This window comes from Meles meles, chromosome X (genome assembly GCF_922984935.1).
Source record: "Meles meles chromosome X, mMelMel3.1 paternal haplotype, whole genome shotgun sequence".
NCBI classification, from domain to species: Eukaryota; Metazoa; Chordata; class Mammalia; order Carnivora; family Mustelidae; genus Meles; species Meles meles.
The window spans coordinates 23,690,382-23,716,297 of record NC_060087.1 but is presented as its reverse complement, the minus strand read 5'-3'; the positions used below and the strand labels follow the sequence as shown (position 1 = coordinate 23,716,297).

The 25,916-nt window shown below is 35.9% G+C and overlaps 1 pseudogene; it reads right to left on the bottom strand.

Annotated features, from left to right (window-relative positions):
- LOC123934574 overlaps positions 1-13,543 on the bottom strand; it is a 49,328-nt pseudogene extending 35,785 nt beyond the window's left edge.
- Positions 13,544-25,916: the final 12,373 nt, after the last annotated feature.

The following is a 25,916-nucleotide window of genomic DNA, read 5'->3' as shown; positions in this document are numbered from 1 at the left end:
TATTGCATGACCAGCTTCTCAGACATCACCTCTTCTGTTGGCAACCCTGTCTTCTGAGATAAACTAAAATAATCTACCCTTTTTATTCCTCTGGCTTTAGAACTGGCGGGAGTTTGCTAGATTTTCTTCTCTCAGTTTCCTTCCCTGGCCCTTTTCTGTCCCTCTCTATTACCTCTGCACCTAGTTCTCTGTTTTAAATTACCTGTTTTGAAATATGTGTTTTCCTAACTGATACAATCTGTCTGCAATAGACTGTGTTGTGGGGATTAAATGAGATACAATTAATGATATTAGTAATACAAACAGTAAGACTGCTATTATTAAAGAGATCTAATAAGCTTATTGTGTGTCCCAAGTACTATTCTGAGCACTTTACATGCATTTTACTATTTCCTATTACAATCCTTTAAGAGCTCTATTATATCACCATTTTACTAATGACAAAATTGAAGTCTATAGGATGGCTTGCCCAATATCCTGTAGATACCCATTGATTTCTCTCAATGTGCCACATAAAGTATATGGAACATAGTGGCTATTATCATGATTCTTAAAAATATCTGTGACAGTGAAAATTAAACCCTTGAATTTGGGTTCTTAGGGCAAACACTGAATGGTGACACACCATAATTGGTACTTTTTAAAGGGTGTTGCATTCACTGTTAAATCTTTTCTACCCAATGTATGAAATTTTAAAATAAGGCATATAAAATAAAACAAATTCAACAGCATATTAAAAAGATCATACAAAAGAATTAACTCAAAATAGATCATAGACCTAAAGGTAAGTGTTAAAACTATAAAACTCTTAGAAGAAAATATAGGAGTAAATCTTCATGTACTTGCATTACGTGATGACTTCCCAGGTATGATATCAAAAGTAAAAATGATAAAAGAAAAAGTAGATAAATTGGACTACCTCACAATTAAAAACTTTTCTTCAAAGGACATCATCGAAGAAGTGAAAAGGAAATTCACAGAATGGGAAAAATTTTTCTAAATCATATATCTGATATGTGACTTGTATCTGGAATATATAAATTCTCAACTTGATTAGAAAGACAAATAACCCAATTAAAAATAAGGAAAGAATTTGAATAGATAATTATCTAAAGAAGGTGTACATAAACCAGGTAGAACATGAGAAGGTGCTCAACATCTTTAGTCATTAGGGAAATGCAAATCAAAACCAGTTAACTCCTATATTATCAGTGTAATAAAAAAGACAGGAACAAGATTTGGCATGGATATGTAGAAATTGGCACCTTACAAAGGCAAATGCTACAAATACTTAGGAAAATTTTTGGTTTCTCAAATGGTTAAACATAAAGTTACCATATGATGTAGCAACATACTTTAGGCATATACTGAAGAGAAATGAAAACGTGTCAACACACAAACCTGTACGTGAATTTTTATAGCACCATATAAGAGACAAAAGTAGGAACAACCCAAATATCCATCAATTAATGAACAGATAAATAAAGTGTGCTATATCTGTATAGTAGATTATCTATAAAAAGGAATGAAGTACCAATACATGTTAAAACTTGGATGAATCTTGAAAATGTGAAGTTAAAAGAACTCCATTGTAAAAGACCACATATTATATGATTATATTTACATGAAATGTGTGTAATAGGCAAATTTATAGAGACAGAAAGTAAATTAGTGTTGCTTAAGGCTGGGGTAGAGGAGGGAAGGTTTGGATTGACTGTTTATGGGTATGAGGTCTCTCAGTATTGAACTGTATACTTTAAGTGAATGATAGTATATGAGTTATATTTCAGTGAAGGTATGAAAACAGGATGAGTTAAATAAAGCTTTTTCAGTATATTAACCCACTCATTCCAACTTGTTCAACAATATCAGGTTCAGAGGTTTTGACTTTAGGTCAGAAAAGTGACACAGTGAAATTTATTTGCAGATATAAGAGAATAAAGGAGAAACAGGACAGGACTTTTTTGTTTAAGTAATTAATGAAAATAGGAATGAGCTAAATGTTATATGAAATAATTAGGAAAAAAAGAGAGCTATACTATGCTGCTAAATTCATTGGGGCAGTGGTGATAATAGCTCTGACTGAAAAAGCAAAGGTTGGAGGGAGAATATTTCCATTCGTTTACTTGTTGGTTAATTGTTTATTATGCTGCATTCTAATTAGATATTAAGGAGTCGGTAACAAGATAATGAGGAAAATGTCTACAGCAGACTTGAATAGCTGAAATAGATTCAGATGACATTGTAGGAAGATATTTCTGGCAGGTGAAATTGGGTTATAGCTACCTCAACCTATTGATTCATCCAGAATTAATTTAGCTCGTCTGGGTGGCCAGGTGTGTGGCTTGTTTTGTTATCTTGTTTTCTTCCTGAAGCTGTATGCTTCATTTCAGATGATGACTTATTTAAGTGGTTTTGATAAGCATATAGCTGCATCTGACCTCCAGGTAGAACTTCTAAAAAGTTCTGGAGGTCAGTTTAAAGGGGAATTTAAGCTGTCTTAAGTTATTAATAACAAAGACTTCTTTATTTCTCCTAGAATGGGATTATTAGTCAAATCTCAATGAAACTTGAACAGTTTAAGCTTGGTGTGCCAAGTGTTTTAGATGCAATCTAAAAAATTAGAGGATGGAGCCGTAGCTCACAGGGCTCTGATTTTGGCAATAGACGGTAATAGTCTTCAAAGCATCATTAATAACAGGTTATCTAGTAATGGTGTGCACATAAATCAAATTTTATAAATGCTTAATGAGTACCCTTAATGTGTTTTTACTATTTCTTTTTTGAGCTAGCACAAGCCATAATAGTGAAGAGTGGTAAAATAAGTATACCTAAATCCTACTCAATGATTATGAAAAAAAAGGTAGGTGCAAAATTAAGTTGTTGAATTTTTAAACAAGAAAGCTTTCATAAAATTTTAAGAAATGATGTTCTTCACTGTGATAAGTCCATAATTTGGCAAAAGTAAAACATTTCATTTCAGAGATGGAATGACTATACTTCATTTCTAACCTTGAGGACATGAATAATGATTAGGCTCATCAGTCAGGATATATTCTAAATTAGTGTTTCTCAGCTCAGTTGGACCTAACAATCTCTTTTAATAATAAATATTTTAATGCCTCATTTAATATCCTGAAATAAAATTTATAGTTAATATAACCTACTGACATAAATTTTCAAAAGCAATATAATATTCTGACTACAGGAGACATAAATGCCAAGCACTTTATTTTTTTAAAATGTATTTTCATTATGTAAATTCTTAGGTATGACCACTATAGAAGATATGATGAGATAGTCAGGTGCTTGTAGCTTTCCATAGAATCAGTGGACTTGCGACAGCTATACATACTGACAGATGCAGATGTGTAGTGTGGACTACTGAAATGCTATGAGCAGCATTGACTTCACTGGCATAATGTTCTAGAATACTGAGAAATTCTTTGTAACATTCTGGAGAGCAAAGCACAGCTTTCCTCAATGTACCTATAAGTCAAATTCCTAGAAAATTTAGGTTATTTTAAAACTTTACAAACATGGTTTGTGTTTCTTTATAAAGTGAGATAAGTCTATCCTCACATAAGCTTTTCATGTCATGAACATTCACTGGGGATGTTTGGAAGTCCTAGAAGGACAGGATAGTTCTTTATGCTTGGGACAATCTGGGGCATTTCTGGACCTCTGTATACTCCATTCTGGTACCTTTCCACCTCCATCACTTTGGTAACCTAAAATATTTCCCTGGGGTGAGTGATACAGATGACCTTAGAAAACCACGAATCTAAATTAACTATGTCAGCAAAAGATCTTGATTTTTTTTTTATTATGTTAGTCACCATACAGTATCTCATTAGTTTTTGATGTAGTATTCCATGATTCATTGTGTCCTTGATTTCTTAAGCTTATTATTCATATATATTTTTAAAATAGCCTAGAGTTGTGACTGAGTAATTTTTAGCTTGGGAGATCCCTTGAATTGACTGAAGAGAGACAGATGAAACACTCTGCTTTAAATGCAGTTAATTATCCTTCATCAATAGATATGTGCAATTCTTTAATTCTGTCTCTGAAATTCATACCCTAGTCAATGTGTAGAAGCATTCGGAACCATTCTGAAAGACGATAGTCTCAGTGGGGTATGCTAAAACATTTTATTTCTGAGAACGTAAATCAATTTGAAGGAGTATCAGCCTAAGGCCAGAAATTAGGGTTGTCAGTGGTTTGTTTGAAAAGCAAAGTGGTTTGTTGCTGTTGTTGTTGTTGTTTTACTTAGTTGTCATCATTTTAAAATTGTTATATTTTGAACAAAAGAAGAGTCTAACATATTTTTAGAACTTATAATTGTTTCATTTATTCTTCTCCTGCATGTGGCTGTCCAATTTTCCCAGCACCATTTATTGAAGAGGCTGTCTTTTTTCCATTGGACATTCTTTCCTGCTTTGTCGAAGATGAGTTGGCCATAGAGTTGAGGGTCGATTTCTGGGCTCTCTATTCTGTTCCACTGATCTATGTGTCTGTTTTTGTGCCAGTACCATGCTGTCTTGATGATGACAGCTTTGTAATAGAGCTTGAAGTCCGGAATTGTGATGCCACCAACTTTGGCTTTGTTCTTCAATATTCCTTTGGCTATTCGAGGTCTTTTCTGGTTCCATATAAATTTTAGGATTATTTGTTCCATTTCTTTGAAAAAAATGGATGGTATTTTGATAGGGATTGCATTAAATGTGTAGATTGCTTTAGGTAGCATAGACATTTTCACAATATTTATTCTTCCAATCCAGGAGCATGGAACATTTTTCCATTTTTTTGTGTCTTCCTCAATTTCTTTCATGAGTACTTTATAATTTTCTGTGTATAGATGAAACAAGATGGGATTGGGAGGGAGACAAACCATAAATGACTCTTAATCTCACAAAACAAACTGGGGGTTGCTGGGGGGAGGTGGGATTGGGAGAGGGGGAGCGGGCTATGGACATTGGGGAGGGGAGACGAACCATAAGAGACTATGGACTCTGAAAAACAACCTGAGGGTTTTGAGGGGTCAGGGGTGGGAGGTTGGGGGAACAGGTGGTGGGTAATGGGGAGGGCACGTTTTGCATGGAGCACTGGGTGTTGTGCAAAAAGAATGAATACTGTTATGCTGAAAAAATAAATAAAATGGAAAAAAAAAAGAAAAAGAAAAGATACAGTAAAAAAAAAAAAAACTTATAATTGTGATCTACTGGACCTATAGCTACTGCCATTTATTGATGAGGCACACATTCTCTAGTTCACTACAGTTTTTATCATTTTTATTGACCTTCCAAAATGGCTGACCTCAAGCATTTATTCACCTGTCTTCAAATCAGGGTACAAATAGCACTAGAGATAAATGAAATCTCCGATTAACTAACTGAAAGGGATTTCTGATGCTTTCTCACAAAACGAAACTTTTTTCTTTCTGTTTAACATAAGTAATACTGTTCTTGACATGGTACTTTGAAAATGGACTAATACAAATAAAAATTATGAAAGACACACTAATATAATAATTGTTAGCATTTTAGAGTATGTACATCCAAATTCCAGTGGGATCTTCGTTATGGAAAAATTTAAAGATACATAAAAATACAGGGAATCAAAGTAAAACATTCCAGTATCCTCCAATGTATTAGTTTAGTCTGGATTCTCCAAAGAAATAGAATCAGTAAGATGTGTGTGTATATGTTTATATCCATACATATCTATCTAGAGAGGGTGGGGAGATGAGTGGGAGGAAGGAGTTCAAGTCTGAAGACTGCTGGCAGAATTCCCTCCTAGGGAGAGTTCAGTCTTTTGTTGTTAAGTACTTCAAATGATTAGATGAGTCCAGTCCACATTATGGAGGGTAGTCTCCTTTATTCAAAGTCTGCTGGTTTAAAGTCTAATCTCCTATAAAAAGTATCTTCACAAAATCATTTAGAATTATGTTTGATCAAATATCTGGATACCATAGCCTAGCCAAGTTGACATGTACAAAATAACTACCACATCTACCCAGTATTGGTATAGGCCATGTGAGATATTCCATAGTCCATATATGTGAGTGTTGCAGGATGCTTATGAGAAATTTTAACTTACTGAGAGGGTAAGTGAGAAGGTAATACTGTACTTGATTCTAGAAAGGCAGATAAAAATTGGGCAGATACGAAGAAGTTAGAAGGTTGTCATTGATGAAGGAATTATAGAATGAAGGGTGAATATAAGCACAAGTTACTAGGTGTGGAAGTATAAGGAATATAAAATACTCAGAAACTATGATCGAACAAAAAGAAGGATGTCCTGATGTTGAGGCTAGAGTGGTAATGGGACTAAGGTCTTCTGATCTGTGTTTTAGAAAACATTGGTGAAAACTTTTACAAACAATAAAGATTTTTCTCAAAATAAGAAATTATTATGTATTTGAGGTGTTTCAGTAGACTATGTTTATTTTTAGATTTTTATTGTTTGCTTTAATTAATGGTCTTTTGTTGTTCCTTATCAACCAAGAATTTAGATGACCATATTTCTGGTTTCCAAAGTAAAGGCAATTAAGGACTTTGTAGTGTATAGCATATGGTAAAAGGGAGTATTTCTCCAATGACAAACCATGGAAGTATTTAAAATTCTCTTTTACCTATACTCACATTACATGGAGAATCAGATTTGTAGTGAACAGATCTGAGGATTACTTTAGAAAAGATTTTCCTCCCCAAGGGTGACTCAGGAAAGATCCATTTATTCTTAAAATACATAAGACTAGCTAAGCTTCTTATTTATTGACACTTTCCTTTTTTATTGTTTGAATGATAATTTGATCAATATTGTATATTTCTTTCAAAAACTTATCCCTTTGAAACTATCAGTGTATAGAGGTTTAATCTAGCATTAAAATCAAAAGAATATAAAAGTAGACAAAAGTATAGAGGGTTTGTGGTGTGAGAGTGCCTCTTTTAATCTGAGGATCCACATATTCCTGGAAATAATATGCCATGGGTTAGTTTGAGGTCATAGAGAGTTTCAAGAATTTGAGACTTGCAGTGTGGTAGAAAGTAGATGCAGATCAGTATATTGACAGAGTCTAAATCATTCAGGGATCAGAGTCCAATACCACCAGGGCTTTCTAGGATACTCAGGACTGGCTAAGAAATGACCAGTAATGTTGGGGATTAGAGTTGACAAGGATGAGAACTGACAGGCACATTGTGTTGATTGATCCTTTTCATGTTGCCTGGAAAAGCTAAGCCAGCTTCTAGGGTATAACAAGGTTTCAAACTACAGATATGGTTTATAGAGTAGTAATCATCCAAAGTCAGATTTTTCATAAAGTTAATATAGGTAACATCACCACCAATATTTTATTAAAATGCTAATGTATGCCCAATGCTTCAAAATGAACAAATTGGCTCTTGGCATCCAGTGAATCCATATATAATTTAATATAGAGTTAAAGCATGCAAAGTTGGTTTCAAAAAACAGTGGATTGGTACATACGTTTTTTTCCAAAATATTTGAGATTTGTAAAAATAAGATCTCTTTACTTATTTCTTCAGAACAAAGACGACCTCTTACATCACCCAGTACAATTGTTTACATCAAGAAACTAATTCTGATGTAATACTGTCAGCTGATCCATAGATCTGATGTAAATTTTTGCTAATTGTGCCAGTACCTTTTTTAGAAAAAAAAAATTCTCCCTAGTTCATGATCCAATCCAGAATCACATGTTAAATTCACTTGTTATATTTCTTAAGTCCTCTTTAATGTAGAATTCTTAGATTCCTTTGCTTTCGTGACTAGGATATTTTGGGATACTACTGGGCAGTTATTTTGTAGAATGGCCCTCAATTTAAGTTAGTATGATGTTTCCTCATGATTAGTTTCAGGTTGTGCATTTTTTTGGTAGAAATATCACACAAATGATTTTGTGTGCTAGGCCTTTTAGAAGAAACAAGTACTAGATATACTGTTATTTGGGGTTTTCAGGAAATGTTACCAAATGATAGCCCCTTCCTGTTTTTGAAAAAGTGAAGTAAGGATAAATAATACCGTGCAAATGCATTTCTGCAGTTTACTTGCCTTTTAGTTCTGTAAGTGTTTGGGGTTTTTATTCTTGAACTATGAAAGGATTTTACTGTGTGGCTGTACATAACAACAGCAAGTTTTCTATCTAAAAGGATACTGTACTCACACAGTGAGAGAACTTAGGTCCATGTAACCCAGAATGATGCTCCAGTGAATGGATGTTTTTGAAATTCGTAATGTGTACCATGTTCTTAAGAAAGTAACTAATACAAATGAAAAATAGAATAAAGTTTGAAGAATTGGAAAGATTTATGCTCCTGCATTGTATAAAGGATAAGATGATTATAGTATTTTTATGCAGAAGTCATTTTAAGTACCTCTTTTACTTTGCAAAAACAGTAGAGTGCAGGAATTAAACACATTGGATTTAGAGTCAGACTGCCTGGGGAGAATCCTAAATCTTAGATATCTTAACTAGAAGACTCTAGATCTCACTAATCTCAGTTTGCCTATCTGTAAAGAAGATCATGATGGTACTGAATTAATGGAGTTATAGGGGATTAAGTGGAAACGTGTAAGCAAATTCCTTACCATGGTTCCTTCCAGAGAGCCATCACATACAGCTATGATCTCATTCTAAATGAATTAGTTCCCTCTATCCCTATACTTTGAATCGTTTTAATCAGGAACAGATGCTATATCTTGTCAAATGCTTTTTCTGCATCATTTGAGAGGACCATGTGGTTCTTTTCTCTTATTGATTTGTTCTATCACATTGATTGATTTGCAAATGTTGAACCACCCTTGTGTCTCAGGGATAAATCCCAAGTGGTCATGGCGGATAATCTTTTTAATGTACTGTTGGATCCTATTAGCTAGGATCTTGTTGAGAATCTTGGCATCCATATTCATCAGGGATATTGGTCTGAAATTCTCCCTTTTGGTGGGGTGTTTGCCTAGTTTGGGCATCAGGGTAATGCTGGCTTCATAAAAAGAGTTAGGAAGTTTTCCTTCTGTTTCTATTTTTTGAAACAGCTTCAGGAGAATAGGTATTATTTCTTCTTTGAATGTTTGTAGAATTCTCCAGGGATTCCTTCAGGTCTTGCTCTCTTGTTTTTGGGGAGATTTTTGATCACTGCTTCAATCTCCTTACTTAATATTGGTCTATTCAGATTCTCAGTTTCTTCCTGATTCAATTTTGGAAGTTTATAGGTTTCCAGGAATGCATCCATTTCTTCTAGGTTGCTTAACTTATTGGCATGTAACTGTCAATAATAATTTCTGATGATTGTTTGTATTTCCTTGGTGTTAGTCATGATCTCTCCCTTTTCATTCATAATTTTATTAATTTGGATCCTCTCTCTGTTCTTTTGGATTAGTTTGGCCAATGGTTTATTGATCTTATTGATTCTTTCCAAAAAAAAAACAAAACACCAGCTTCTAGTTTCGTTGATGTGTTCTACTATATCTCTAGTTTCTATGTCATTGATCTCTGCTCTAATCTTGGTTATTTCCCTTCTTGTGTGTGGGGTTGGCTTAATTTGTTCTTGATTCTCCAGTTCTTTAAGGTGTAAAGAGAACTGGTGTATTCTGGATTTTTAAATTTTTTTGAGGGAAGCTCAGATGACTATGTATTTCCTCCTTAGGACCGCCTTTGCTGTATCCCATAGGTTTTGGACTGAAGTGTCTTCATTCTCATTGGTTTCCATTAATTTTTTAAGTTCTTTGATTTCCTGGTTGATCCAAACATTCTTAAGCAAGGTGGTCTTTAGCTTCCAAATGTTTGAATTCCTTCCAAACTTTTTCTTGTGGTTGAGTTCCAGTTTCAAAGCATTGTGGTCTGAGAATATGCAGGGAATAATCTCAATCTTTTGGTATCAGTTGAGCCCTGATTTGTGACCCAGTATGTGGTCTATTCTGGAGAATGTTCCATGTGCGCTTGAGAAGAATGAGTATTCTTCTATTTAAGGGTGGAATGTTCTGTATATATCTATGAGTCCCATCTGGTCCAATGTGTCATTCAATGCTCTTGTTTCTTTATAGATTTTCTGCTTGGATGATCTTTCTATTACTGAGAGTGGCATGTTAAGACCCCCTACTATTAATGTATTCATATCAATATGACCCTTTATCTTGATTAACAGTTGTCTTATATAGTTGGCTGCTCCCATATTGGGGGCATAAATAGTTCATTAAATCCAGGCTTCTCCACTTTTGCGACCGTGGGCGAGTATTTTAATCTCTCTAAATCCAATGCTCCTATTTTGAAACAGAGATAATAATGGTACCTACCTCATAGGGTTCTTGTAAGGATTAGTAATTGTTTTATATATTACTATCTTTTTTATAAATATCTTTATAATATTAGTACAGTATTATCTTTCTTAGAAACTCAGTGAAAAGCTCAATGCTTTAATAACAATTTGTAAATTTTAAAGTTTTATTTACTAAAGAAAATACTGGAACATAGACCTTTAGGGAATATTTGCTTTTCCTCTAAAATATAATTGTTGAAAATTTTTCCTCTTCAATGAACACAAATATCTTATAGGTAACCTTGGGTTAGTTTTATTGTTTGGATTTTAAACAGATGTGGGAATTATTTTTTTTTATTTATTACAGGTAAATATATTGACATTGAAATGTATGAAACTTAATTTTTGAGATATGGTGAACAAGGGGATTACCCTGGCCTAATAGCAGAGTTGTGTATTTTTGTGTATGTGTGTATGTTATGTTAACCTTAAGTCTGACATTAGTGCATCTAATGAGAATTTTACCAGGTTTGGTTAATATTCTAGAGCAGTGGCTTCTTAAATTGGACACCAGAATGTTCACAGCCATTGTCAACTGAAACATTTTTCATGTATCACAACTAGAGGATGGTACAATACATTGTTTTCTCCTATCCCATAGAAAAATGTAGTTTGTGCACGCCTCTCCCTCCACTGTCTCCCACAGTTTGCAGTTTGCTCAGATCTTGCATTTGCCTGCACATCAAGGCCAAACCCCATTCTGTGGGAGAATCACTAGTCCCTAGGGTTCTTTAGCTTTTTTTTTTTTTTTTTTTTTTTTTTTTTTTTACATAGACCCATTTGGCAGCTTAGGGTTCATTTAATATTCATTTACCTCCTTCCTTTCAATGCAGGAATAATCTTTATAATATCTAGAGAACTGGAACTTTTTTTTTTTTAACTTATTTCTTTAGGAGATAGATTGTTCCATTTTCTGGGTACCTCAACTTGTTGGGAAACATCTTCCTTAGACTATATTATGAACTAGATTTTGAACTTGGGCAATACCTTTTTCAGGTTCTCTTTTGGAAAATTAAATATTTCCTTTATGTAATACAAAGGGTAGTTTTAATAATAAAATAATAAATGACATAATAATGAAATAAGTATACATGTCAACTGTATAAAATATTAAGCATTGCAAACTTTAAAATAATTATTAATTAAAGATTTATTTATTTATTTGATAGAGAGACATAGAGAAAGAGAACCAGTGAGGGGAGGGAGAGAATCTTCAAGCAGACTCCTTGCTGAGCTCAGAGCCTGATGTGGGACAAACCCATGACCCATGAGATAATGATCCAAGCAGAAAGAGTCAGACACTCAATCAACTGAGCCATCTAGGCACTGCTAAACTTTAAAACGTTTAGAATAATTCACAAATAATTTTACCCTGGCTATTGCTCATTTTATCTTTTCATTCTATTTACTATTTCTAAATATTTTATAGAACTTATATAATTTGATCCAAAAAAGAGGTCTCTGAGATAGGCAGGGATGAATTCTCTATGTATAAATAAGATGCTGAGCCATGAAATGCTGAGTAACTTATCAGGGACCATAAAATTGTTACTATACTAACAAAGACCTGTCTCCTGATTCCTGGACCATTTTTTTTTTCAGCACACAACCCTATTCGTCACTGTGACTTCAGACCTTTTAGCCTGCCAATTCAATTCCATAAGTCAATTAGGATATATATTTCAGTATGGAGAGCAACCAGTTCTGTTGCTAGAAATTGACTTGGCCTTGGTTATCTTGTTTTTTTTTCCCTTTTCCCCCAGGAGACACCTCTAGACTTTTTGGTAGTTCTTTAAGGTGGGTAGAGCACCAAGACACAGGATTAACAGTTCCCAGATATGTTAAAAGTTTAAAAAGAACAATTAAGAATTTAGAAAAGTCTGGAATTTACAGAAATATATAGCTTTAAAACAGCACAATTCCTTGGTCTCCATAGGATCATTTGAAATTTTTTGTTTTATCTCCTTCTCTCTATTTGCTTTAGTAGCTGCTAAAATATATTTGAACAATATATATTGCCTTGTTGAGGGTATATGAAACATCTTTTTTAAAAATTTATTTATTTGACAGAGATCACATGTATGCAGAGAGGCAGGCAGAGAGAGAGAGGAGGAAGCAGGCTCCCCGCAGAGCAGAGAGCCCGATGTGGGGCTCAATCCCAGAGCCCTGAGATCATGACCTGAGCCGAAGGCAGAGTCTTTAACCCACTGAGCCACCCGGATACCCCATGAAATATCTTTTATCTGCCTTCTGTTGCTTAGCCTTGAAACAGGTTTTCTTCATCTCCTTCTAGGTCTCTCTACCAATGTAGAATTTAAAAGAGTACAGTTTTTTTTTTTAAAGTATTTAACTGGACTTTCAAGGCAGAAATTTTTTTGGACCTACCAATGAAACTCCCATGGAGTTGTTGCAAGGTATTTAGTCAGTAATTCATAAACTTTTGTAAAATAACAGTGTTACCAATATTAATATAAAAACTTAGAATTCCAGTTTTATAAGATACTTGACGACTATAACATCATATTTTATACCATTCCTAAATATCATCAAAAGCATTACCCATGAGTTGCCAAATAGTTGGATAATTTTCAGTAGTGGAAAACTTACTAAATTCTAGACTTCTAATAATGTTCAAGAATTAAGAATCTTCTAGTCCAAATCCCTCTCATATACGAATAAAGGTCAGAAAAATAAAAGGTGGGTCAAGATGACAGAGAAGTAGCAGGCTGAGACTACATGAGGTAGCAGGAGATCAGCTAGATAGCTTATATAAACATTGCAAACACCTACAAATCCAACCGGAGATTGAAGAGAAGAACAGCAATTCTAGAAATAGAAAATCAACCACTTTCTGAAAGGTAGGACCAAAGCGACGGAAAGATAGACTGCGGGGGGAGGGGCCAGCTCCCGGCAAGCGGCGGAGCAACGGAGCACAAAATCAGGACTTTTAAAAGTCTGTTCCACTGAGGGACATTGCTCCAGAGGCTAAACTGGGGTGAAGCCCATGTGGGGTCAGCGTGGCCCCAGGTCCCGCTGGGTCACAGAAGGATCAGGGATGTCTGAGTGTCGCAGAGCTTGCAGGAATTAGAACAGGGAAGCCAGCTACAGAGACAGAGCTGAGGACTGAGCTCTCAGATTGGGGTTACCTTGAACCAGTCGCAGGCTGGATGAACTCGGAGTGCGGCCAGAGGGCGGGGATTCATTGGGCGCTGTTCTCTGGGGGTGCACTGAGGAGTGGGGCCCGGGCTCTCAGCTCTTCCAGGCCAGAGACTGGGAGGCCACTATTTTCATTCCTGTCCTCTGGAACTCTACAGAAAGCGCTCAGTGAACAAAAGCTCCTGAAAGCTAACCCGAGCCAATTACTTAGCCCGGCCCCTGGTAAGGGTGGTGCAATTCCGCTGGGGGCAAAGACACTTGAGAGTCACTACAACAGGCCCCTCCCCCAGAAGATCAACAAGAAATCCAGCCAGGACCAAGTTCATCTACCAAGGAGAGCGGGCTCAATACCAAGGACGGCAGCGGAATTCCAGAGGAAGAGAAAGCAAAGCATGGAACTCATGGCTTTCTCCCCATGATTCTTTAGTCTTGCAGTTAATTTAATTTTTTTTCAATTTTTTTCTTCTTCTGCTAAATGTTTTTAACTTTTACCCTTTTCTTTTTTAACGTTTTTAACTAGTTTATCTAATATATATATTTTTTCATTTTTATATTTTTTCTTTATTTGTTTTCTTTTTTTAACTTTTTCTTTTTTTTTTCTGAACCTCTTCTTATCCCCTTTGTACCCCCCACAATTTGGGGTCTCTTCTGATTTGGTTAAAGCGCATTTTCCTGGGGTCTTAGCCACCCTTTCAGTATTTTACTTGCTCCTTCATATACTCTTATCTGGACAAAATGACAAGGTGGAAAAATGCACCACAAAAAAAAAACCAAAAAAAACAAAAAAAACAAGAGGCAGTACCGAAGGCTAGGGACCTAATCAATACAGACATTGGTAATATGTCAGATCTATAGTTCAGAATGATGATTCTCAAGGTTCTAGCCGGGCTCGAAAAAGGCATGGAAGATATTAGAGAAACCCTCTATGGAGATATAAAAGCCCTTTCTGGAGAAATAAAAGAACTAAAATCTAACCAAGTTGAAATAAAAAAAGCTATTAATGAGATGCAATAAAAAATGGAGGCTCTCACTGCTAGGATAAACGAGGCAGAAAAAAGAATTAGTGATATAGAAGACCAAATGACAGAGAATAAAAAGCTGAGCAAAAGAGGGACAAACAGCTACTGAACCATGAGGGGAGAATTTGAGAGATAAATGACACCATAAGACAAAACATTAGAATAATTGGGATTCCAGAAGAAGAAGAAAGAGAGAGGGGAGCAGAAGGTCTATTGGAGAGAATTTCCCTAATATGGCAAAGGGAACAAGCATCAAAATCCAGGAGGTGCAGAGAACCCCCCTCAAAGTCAACAAGAATAGGTCCACACCCCATCACCTAATAGTAAAATTTACAAATCTTAGTGACAAAGAGAAAATCCTGAAAGCAGCCCAGGAAAAGTAGTCTGTAACATACAATGGTAAAATATTAGATTGGCAGCAGACTTATCCACAGAGACCTGGCAGGCCAGAAAGAGCTGGCATGATATATTCAGAGCACTAAATGAGAAAAACATGCAGCCAAGAATACTCTATCCAGCTAGGCTATCATTGAAAATAGAAGGAGAGATAAAAAGCTTTCAGGACAAACAAAAATTGAAAGAATTTACAAACACCAAACCATCTCTACAGGAAATATTGAAAGGGGTCCTCTAAGCAAAGAGAGAGCCTAAAAGTAGTACATCAGAAAGAAACAGAGACAATATACAGTAACAGTTACCTTACAGGCAATGCAATGCACTAAATTCATATCTCTCAATAGTTACCCTGAATGTTAATGGGCTAAATGCCCCAATCAAAAGACACAGGGTATCAGAATGGATAAAAAAAACAAAACCCATCTATATGTTGCCTAAAAGAAACTCATTTTATTTTTTTTCTTTTTTTTATTCGTTTATTTGTTTATTTACAGCATAAAAGTGTTCATTGTTTTGGCATCACACCCAGTGCTCCATGCAGTACGTGCCCTCCCTATTACCCACCACCTGGTTCCTCAACCTCCCACCCCCACCCCCCACCCCTTCAAGACCCTCTGGTTGTTTTTCAGAGTCCATAGTCTCTCATGGTTCATCTCCCCTTCCAGTTTCCCTCAACTCCCTCTCTTCTCCATCTCCCCATGTCCTCCATGTTATTTGTTATGCTCCACAAATAAGTGAGACCATATGATACTTGACTCTCTCTGCTTGACTTATTTTGCTCAGCATAATTTCTTCCAGTCCCGTCCATGTTGCTACAAAAGTTGGGTATTCATCCTTTCTGATGGAGGCATAATACTCCATTGTGTATATGTACCACATCTTCCTTATCCATTCATCCGTTGAAGGGCATCTTGGTTCTTTCCACAGTTTGGCGACCGTAGCCATTGCTGCAATAAACATTGGGGTACAGGTGGCCCTTCTTTTCACTACATCTGTATCTTTGGGGTAAATACCCAGCAGTGCAATCGCCGGGTCATAGGGAAGCTCTATTCTTAATTTCTTCAGGAATCTCCACACTGTTCTCCAAAGTGGCTGCACTAACTTGCATTCCCACCAACAGTGGAAGAGTGTTCCCCTTTCTCCACATCCTCTCCAGCACACGTTGTTTCCTGTCTTGCTAATTTTGGCCATTCTAACTGGTGTCAGGTGGTATCTCAATGTAGTTTTAATTTGAATCTCCCTGATGGCTAGTGATGATGAACATTTTTTCATGTGTCTGATAGCCATTTGTATGTCTTCTTGGAGAAGTGTCTGTTCATATCTTCTGCCCATTTTTCGATATGATTATCTGTTTTGTGTGTGTTGAGTTTGAGAAGTTCTTTATAGATCCTGGATATCAACCTTTTGTCTGTACTGTCATTTGCAAATATCTTCTCCCATTCCGTGGGTTGCCTTTTTGTTTTGTTGACTGTTTCCTTTGCTGTGCAGAAACTTTTGATCTTGATGAAGTCCCAAAAGTTCATTTTTGCTTTTGTTTCCTTGGCCTTTGGAGACATATCTTGAAAGAAGTTGCTGTGGCTGATATCGAAGAGGTTACTGCCTATGTTCTCCTCTAGGATTCTGATAGATTCCTGTCTCACATTGAGGTCTTTTATCCATTTCGAGTAGAAACTCATTTTAGATGCGAAGACACCTCCAGATTTAAAGTGAGGGGGTGGAAAGCCATTTACCATGCTAATGGGCATCAGAAGAAAGCTGGGGTGGCAATCCTTATATCAGATCAATTAGATTTTAAGCCAAGGACTATCATAAGAGATGAGGAAGGACACTATATCCTACTCAAAGGGTCTGTCCAACAAGAAGATCTAACAATTTTAAATATCTATGCCTCTAACGTGGGAACAGCCAACTATAGAAACCAATTAATAACAAAATCAAAGAAACACATCAACAATAATACAATAATAGTAGGGGACTTTAACACTCCCCTCACTGAAATCGACAGATCATCCAAGCAAAAGATCAACAAGGAAATAAAGGCCTTAAATGACACACTGGACCAGATGGACATCACAGATATATTCAGAACATTTCATCCCAAAGCAACAGGATACACATTCTTCTCTAGTGCACATGGAACATTCTCCAGAATAGATCACATCCTGGGTCCTAAATCAGGTCTCAACCGGTATCAAAAGATTGGGATCATTCCCTGCATGTTTTCAGACCACAATGCTCTGAAGCTAGAGCTCAATCCCAAGAGGAAATTTGGAAAGAATCCAAATAATGGAGACTAAACAGCATCCGTCTAAAGAATGAATGGGTTAACTGGGAAATTAAAGAAGAATGGAAAAAATTCAGGGAAACAAATGATAATGAAAACTAAATGGTTCAAAATCTGTGGGACACAGCAAAGGCAGTCCTGAGAGGAAAATATATAGCAATAAAAGCCTTTCTCAAGAAACAAGAAACAAATTTGACAATCTGGAAGAAATGGATGCATTCCTAGAGACATATAAACTACCACAACTGAACCAGGAAGAATAGAAATAGAAAACCTGAACAGGCCCATAACCAGTAAGGAGATTGAAACAGTCATCAAAAATCTCCAAACAAACAAAAGCCCAGGGCCAGATGGCTTCCCAGGGGACTTCTACCAAACATTTAAAGAAGAACTAATTCCTATTCTCCTGAAACTGTTCCAAAAAATAGAAATGGAAGGAAAACTTCCAAACTCATTTTATGAGGCCAGCATCACCTTGATCCCAAAACCAGACAAGGATCCCATCAAAAAAGAGAACTACAGGGGCGCCTGGGTGGCTCAGTGGGTTAAAGCCTCTGCCTTCGGCTCAGGTCATGATACCAGGTCCTGGGATCGAGCCCCACATCGGCCTCTCTGCTCGGCGGGGAGCCTGCTTCCCTCTCTCTCTGTCTGCCTCTCTGCCTACTTTTGATCTGTCTATCAAATAAATAAATAAAATATTTTTTAAAAGTATCCATAACACTTTAAAAAAAAAAGAGAGAACTACAGACCAATATCCTTGATGAACACAGATGCAAAAATTCTCACCAAAATACTAGCCAATAGGATTCAACAGTACATTAAAAGGATTATTCACCACGATCAAGTAGGATTTATTCCAGGGCTGCAGGGTTGGTTCAACATCCACAAATCAATCAATGTGATACAACACATTAATAAAAAAAAGAACAAGAACCATATGATACTCTCAATAGATGCTGAAAAAGCATTTGACAAAGTACAGCATCCCTTCCTGATCAAAACTCTTCAAAATGTAGGGATAGAGGGCACATACCTCAATATTATCAAAGCCATCTATGAAAAACCTACCACAAATATCATTCTCAATGGAGAAAAATGGAAAGCTTTTCCACTAAGGTCAGGAACACGGCAGGGATGTCCATTATCACCACTGATATTCAACATAGTACTAGCAGTCCTAGCCTCAGCAATCAGACAACAAAAAGAAATTAAAGGCATCCAATTCGGCAAAGAAGTCAAATTATCACTCTTCACAGATGATATGATACTATATGTGGAAAACCCAAAAGAATCCACTCCAAAACTGCTAGAACTTGTACAAGAATTCAGTAAAGTGTCAGGATATAAAATCAATGCACAGAAATCAGTTGAGTTTCTGTACACCAACAACAAGACAGAAGAAAGAGAAATTAAGGAGTCAATCCCATTTACAATTGCACCCAAAACCATAAGATACCTAGGAATAAACCTAACCAAAGAGGCTATGAATCTATATGCAGAAAACTATAAAGGACTCATGAAAGAAATTGAGGAAGACACAAAGAAATGGAAAAATGTTCCATGCTCCTGGATTGGAAGAATAAATATTGTGAAAATGTCTATGCTACCTAAAGCAATCTACACATTTAATGCAATCCCTACCGAAATACCATCCATTTTTTTCAAAGAAATGGAACAAATAATCCTAAAATTTATATGGAACCAGAAAAGACCTCGAATAGCCAAAGGAATATTGAAAAAGAAAGCCAAAGTTGGTGGCATCACAATTCCGGACGTCAAGCTCTATTACAAAGCTGTCATTATCAAGACAGCATGGTACTGGCACAAAAACAGACACATAGATCAATGGAACAGAATAGAGAGCCCAGAAATAGACCCTCAACTCTATGGTCCACTAATCTTCGACAAAACCGGAAAGAATGTCCAATGGAAAAAGGACAGCCTCTTCAATAAATGGTGCTGGGAAAATTGGACAGCCACATGCAGAAAAATGAAATTGGACCACTTCCTTACACCACACACGAAAATAGACTCGAAATGGATGAAGGACCTCAATGTGAGAAGGGAATCCATCAAAATCCTTGAGGAGAACAAAGGCAGTAACCTCTTTGACCTCAGCTGCAGCAGCATTCTTCCTAGGAACATTGGCAAAGGCAAGGGAAGCAAGGGCAAAAATGAACTATTGGGATTTCATCAAGATCAAAAGCTTTTGCACAGCAAAGGAAACAGTTAACAAAACCAAAAGACAACTGACAGAATGGGAGAAGATATTTGCAAACGACCTATCAGATAAAGGGCTAGTATCCAAAATCTATAAGGAACTTAGCAAACTCAACACCCAAAGAACAAACAATCCAATCAAGAAACGGGCAGAGGACATGAACAGACATTTCTGCAAAGAAGACATCCAGATGGCCAACAGACACATGAAAAAGTGCTCCACATCACTTGGCATCAGGGAAATACAAATCAAAACCACAATGAGATATCTCCTCACACGAGTCAGAATGGCTAAAATTAACAAGTCAGGAAATGACAGATTCTGGCGAGGATGCGGAGAAAGGGGAACACTCCTACACTCTTGGTGGGAATGCAAGCTGGTGCAACCACTCTGGAAAACAGCATGGAGATTCCTCAAAATGTTGAAAATAGAACTACTGTATGACTCAGCAATTGCACTACTGGGTATTTACCTTATAGATACAAATGTAGTGATCCAAAAGGCCACATGCACCAGAATGTTTATAGCAGCCATGTCTACAATAGCCAAACTATGGAAAGAACCTAGATGTCCATCAATAGATGAATGGATAAAGAAGATGTGGTATATATATACACAATGGAATACTATGCAGCCATCAAAAGAAATGAAATCTTGCCATTTGCGACGACGTGGATGGAACTAGAGGGTATCATGCTTAGTTGAAATAAGTCAATCAGAGAAAGACAACTATCACATGATCTCCCTGATATGAGGACATGGAGATGCAACATGGAGTGCTGGGCGGCAGGAGAAGAATAAATGAAACAAGATGGGATTGGGAGGGAGACAAACCATAAGTGACTCTTAATCTCACAAAACAAACTGGGGGTTGCTGGGGGAGGGGGGGTTGGGAGAGGAGGAGTGGGGTTATGGACACTGGGGAGGGTATGTGCTATGGTGAGTGCTGTGAAGTGTGTAAACCTGGCGATTCACAGACCTCTACCCCTGGGGATAAAAATACATTATATGTTTATAAAAAAAAATTAAAAATTAATAAAAAAAAGAAAAAGAAAAGGTGGATAGTGACCAGAATTCAGATTTGAGTTAATAATTGACCATATTTTATTGTTCTTTGGGAGGTACAGTATTCAAAGTAGCCTCTTATTCCCCCTAAAGAATACTCTTTTTGGTTTTTATTGGAATGGGGGAGGGGCAAAGAGGGAGAGAGAGAGAGAGAGAATCTTAAGCAGTTTCCACATCCAGTGCAGAGCCCAGCACAGAGCTCAATCTCATGACCCTGAGATCATGATCTGAACTGAAACCAAAAGTCAGATACAACTGACTGAGCTATCCAGGCACCCCACCCTAAAAAATATTCTGTTATGAAATCTACTTTTTCTGGTATTAATATAACTGGTCTGGTCTTCTTTTGGTTAGTGTTAGTATGATATATCTGTTGTCAATTTTTTTTAACCTACTCTCGTCTTCATAATCAAATTGGATTTCTTGGTTTAACCTATGCTTCAGTCTTCCTTTCTACATTATTCAATATATTTCTGTATTTTATTGTGGCATTTAGACAACTTAAATCTAATGTGATTATTGATATGGTTGGGTTTAAATTTACCATCTGTCTGTTTTGTCTACATGCATCAATTATTTGTTTTTTTTTCCTCTTCCTATTCTGCCTTTTTTGGGGGGAATGGGTTTTTTAATGATTTTATTGTATTTCCTCTGTTGGCTAATTAGCTGTGTTTCTCCTTTTTATGTGATTGCTTCAAGGTTTACAGGACACATATATAATTTTTCCTAGTCCTTAGATTAATATTATAGTACTTTCTATGGTACAAAAATCTTCCAACAGTTTTCCCCTGTCTCAGTCCTTACACTATGGTATTTATGGATTTTATTCTATATATGCTATAAACAATACCCTGCATTATTATTGTTTTGCTTTTAAATTGACAACTATATTTCACAGAGTGTTAAGAAATATTCTAAAAGTTATTGTGTTTGCCACTTCTGGTGTTCTTTAGTCCTTTGTGAAAATACAGATTTTCAACTAGTATTATTTTCATCCTGCCAGAAGAATTGTTCTAACTTTTATTTGTAATGAAAGTCTGGATGAGGAGTAATTTCAGCTTTTGCAAGTATGAAAATTCTTTATTTAATTTTATCTTGAAAGATATTATTGCTAGGTTCATAATTCAGGATTTATGATTTTCTTGCTTCCTTTCTTCCTTACTTTTTTCCTTTCTTTCCCTCCCTTCCTTCCTTCTTCCCTTCCCTCTCTCCATTCTTTTAAAGATGCTGTTCTATTGTCTTCTCATTTGCATTGAATCCAGTGCAAAATCTGCTATAATTCCCACTTTTATTCCCCTGTATGTAATGTCTTTTTTGTCTCTGGCTCCTTTTAAGATTTTTTCTTTATCTATGGTTTTACATGATTTGATTGTGATATGCAATGATAAATACATCTTGATATTTCTTGTGCCTGTGGGTTGTTGAACTTTGTGGATTTGGATTTCTAGTTTTCCTCAAAGTTAGAAAATTTTTGGCCATTGTTCCTTTAAACATTTTTTCCTGTTCACCATACTCCCCCTCACTTTTGAAGACTCCATTTACATATACATTAGAGAACTTGATATACCACAATTCAATAATATGGCTCTTTTTTTTTTTTAGTCTTTTTCTCTTTTATTTGGGACCATTCCTACTTGGTATGTCTTGAAGTTCACTACTTTTTTTTCCTGTAATGGCTAATCTCTTGTTAATATTATATAATGAATTTTTTTCAATCAGTCAGTGTATTTTTTAATTTCTATGAATTTTTCTTTGTTTAATATGCTAATTTTGTCTTTTACCTTCTTGAACATATGGCATTAGTTATGATAACTGTTTTAGAGTCCTTATCTAATAATTCTAACATTTGTCTAACTTCTGGATCAGTTCCTATTGATCTCCTTTTCTCCTTATTGTGGACATATTTTCCTGCTTCTTTGTGAATCTAGTCATATTTTTATTGAACGTTAGAAAACCTTGTTAGGCCCTAGATATTCTTGAACTTTCTTCTGAGTTTCTTCTGAGTCGCAGTTAAATTATTTTGAAATGCTTTCATCCTTTCGAGGCTTGCTTTTAAGCTTTGTCAGATAGGACTACAGAAGTCATGAGGGCTAAATTTTCTCCATTATTACATCAGTGTCATTCTGAGTCCTCTCTGATATACCTTGTGACTTACAGTTTTCCGTTTTGATTGGTGGGACCAAGAACTATTTCTGGTCCTGTTCTAATTCTTTTGGATAGTTCTTTTGAAGTTCTCTGAAGATTCTGAGCTTTTGTTCTACTTGCAAGCCAACAACTTAGCTGATACAGTATCATAAATGTTGGCAGAAGATATAAGATTTGAACAGAGTTAACTTCTATAAATCCCAGTTCTCACAGGACAATGTGAAGAGGACCAGGTGACTCCTGAACATGCAGTAGGTTTCATTATAAGAGGAAACTCTAAGCTTAGTAAATATAGATATTTTATATTGGAGAAAAAGTATGCCACCACTTACTTCCAAGGTAGACATTGTCTCTATCTTATAAAATAGTTCACTGTATAAACATCCTTGAAATGATATACTAGAACAAAGGCAGTTAGTAAATCTGCTTGGATGACATGCAGAAATAATAGATTGTTATGGACTTAATTATAAACCTCCAAAATTTATATGTCAAAATTTATATGTCAAAAAATATATATGTCAAATATATAATTTATATTATCCCCACTGTAATTGTATTTGGAGATAGGGCCTTTAAAGAGGTAATAGAGATCAATTGAGGTCATAGGGCCTGGGGTTTAATCCAACATGACTTATATCCTTGAAAAACAGGAAGAGATACCAGAGTTACATATTCACAGAGAAAAGACCATGGGAGGACAAAGCAAGAAGGTGCCATCTGCAAGTCAAGGGAGGTGTTAGGAGAAACCAGCCCTGTTAGAACCTTGATCTTGGACTTCCAGCCACCAAAACTGTGATAAAATAAATTTCTATGTTTAAATCACCCAGTTTGTAATGTAAGCCCTGGAATACTAATGTAGAGACCCATAGAAAATTGTCATTGACTAGTTCTTTCCCTGACATGAGATAATTCCTCATGTATGTGCATTGATCTAAGAAGATGACTTGGGGACCCTCTGCAGGTCTCTAAAGTCATTCTTTTTGAAACTCTTTCCTGTCTAGTATACTGTCCTGAAAACTCTAGTTGCCTTGGTATTCCCATATTCTAGCTCCATATCCTAAATCAGGGTGTCCTTCACATTCTTCTTGTGCTCTCCATCCCTGTGCTATAGCTTGGAAACTTTCTCTAGATAATATGGTATAATCAGGGTATTATCCCATTAGTTTTCCTTACCTTAGGGATCATTATTTTGTGATACTGATATACAGAGTCTAACCCATTTTTAATACACATTTTGCCTTGTTTTTAGTTGTTTCACACAGGAAGCTAAATCTAGTCTTGGATAGAAGAGGGAGTTTCTCACCAGAAAGAATAAATGTTAACTTTTAACCTAGGAAAGAATCAAAGCTGACTTGATAATTAGTTTGGAACTTAAGTGATACATTATAGTTTTGACTCAACAATTTCTCAGATTATCAGATATACAGAGTCTTTACATCTCATTTTCTCATCTGTGCCATTGGGAAGAAAACAAATAACTAAGACTTCCAAGTAGAATGTTGGTATGGTTAGAGAAAATGTTATGAAAGAGATTTGAACTCTCCAGGAAGAAGTTTATGTACAAATATAAGGTTCCTGAATTATTAGCAAGGCCTGGGGAATTCAAATTACATTGTACAGTTTGGTGAAATATTAAGAAAGATCATAGTAAATATGACACCTCTCTCCTGCTACTGTGGGTGTTGCAGTAAAACTCCAGGACACTGTTTATTTTCTTTATTTTTAATTGTTGAGCACTTAAAGAACATCCATTTTTAATCTTAATATCTCTACTTCCAACCATGTAGATTTGAGCTTTTTGTGTTTTATTAAAAAAAGAAAATTAGAGGGGCGCCTGGGTGGCTCAGTGGGTTAAGCCGCTGCCTTCGGCTCAGGTCATGATCTCAGGGTCCTGGGATCGAGTCCCGCATCGGGCTCTCTGCTCAGCGGGGAGCCTGCTTCCCTCTCTCTCTCTCTGCCTGCCTCTCTATCTACTTGTGATCTCTCTCTGTCAAATAAATAAATAAAATCTTTAAAAAAAAAAAAAGAAAATTAGAAATTGTTGAGTTAACAGGATGGGTAATGGAATTAAACACAGCAAAAATTGAGTTCTATTACCTAGAATATTTTTTCTTTATAACTTCAAAATGGAGACAATATAGAATAAAATATTTCATTTGGTCTAGCCCACCTAATAAAATATTGGGGAATTTCATCAGTAACGTTGAAAGACTTTGGAAAAATTGAAGGGTGAAAAGAGGCAAGAGGCTGAAGAGACATTAGAATGAGGTACCTTTGCCTTGGGGAGAGCAACTATTTAAAACATATATATTTTTTTTAAAGTCAGTCCTTTACATCAAGAGAAAGATGTCATCCAGGAGAGTACACTGTGAAACTCTTTTTAAATGCTTTTCAAAATCTGTAGCTAAAAAGAATTATCATTTAGAAGCCTTTAAGAAAAACAACTTCTCTTCCCACACACTCACACTGGTGAAAGAAATGCTAAGGAAGAAATTCATTTTTAAAGGGCCTAAAGTTACTCTAAGTAGAACTTTTTATTTTTTTATGTCTTTATTTTTTAGAGCAGTTTGAGGTTTACAATGAAACTGAGTAAAATGTACAGATATTTCCCATATATACCTTGATCACACATATGCATACCATATTACCTTATCAACATCACTCACCAGTGTAGTACTTTTTTTTTTTTTAACCAAGGATAAACCTATATTGATATATTAAGACTGCTCAAAGTCCATACTTTACCTTAGTGTTGACTCTAGGTGTTGTACATTCAGTGATTTTGGACAAATGTATAATGATATATACCCAGCATTATAATATGATACAAAGTATTTTTACCTCCCTAAAAATTCGCTGTGTTCTGCCTATTTATTTCCCCCCACCCCCTCCCCAACAGTCAATGATCTTTTCATTATCTCCATAGTTTGACCTTTTCCAGAGTGTCCTACAAGTGAAATCATGCAATATTAGTCTTCATAGATAGGCTTCTTTCAGTCACTAATATGAATACAACACTCTTCCATGTCTTTTCATGGGTGGAGAGATCATTTATTTTTAATACTGAAAATATTCCATTATCTGGACATAACACAGTTTATTCATTCACCTACTGAAGAACATTTTGGCTTTTTCCAAGTTTTGGCAGTTATGAATAAAGCTGCTCTAAACATCCATGTGTAGGTTTTTATGTGGACATAAGTTTTTACCCCCTTTGGGTAAATTGCTAGGTTGTATGGTAAGACAACGTTTAATTTTGTAAGAAACTGCCAAACCATCTTTCAGAG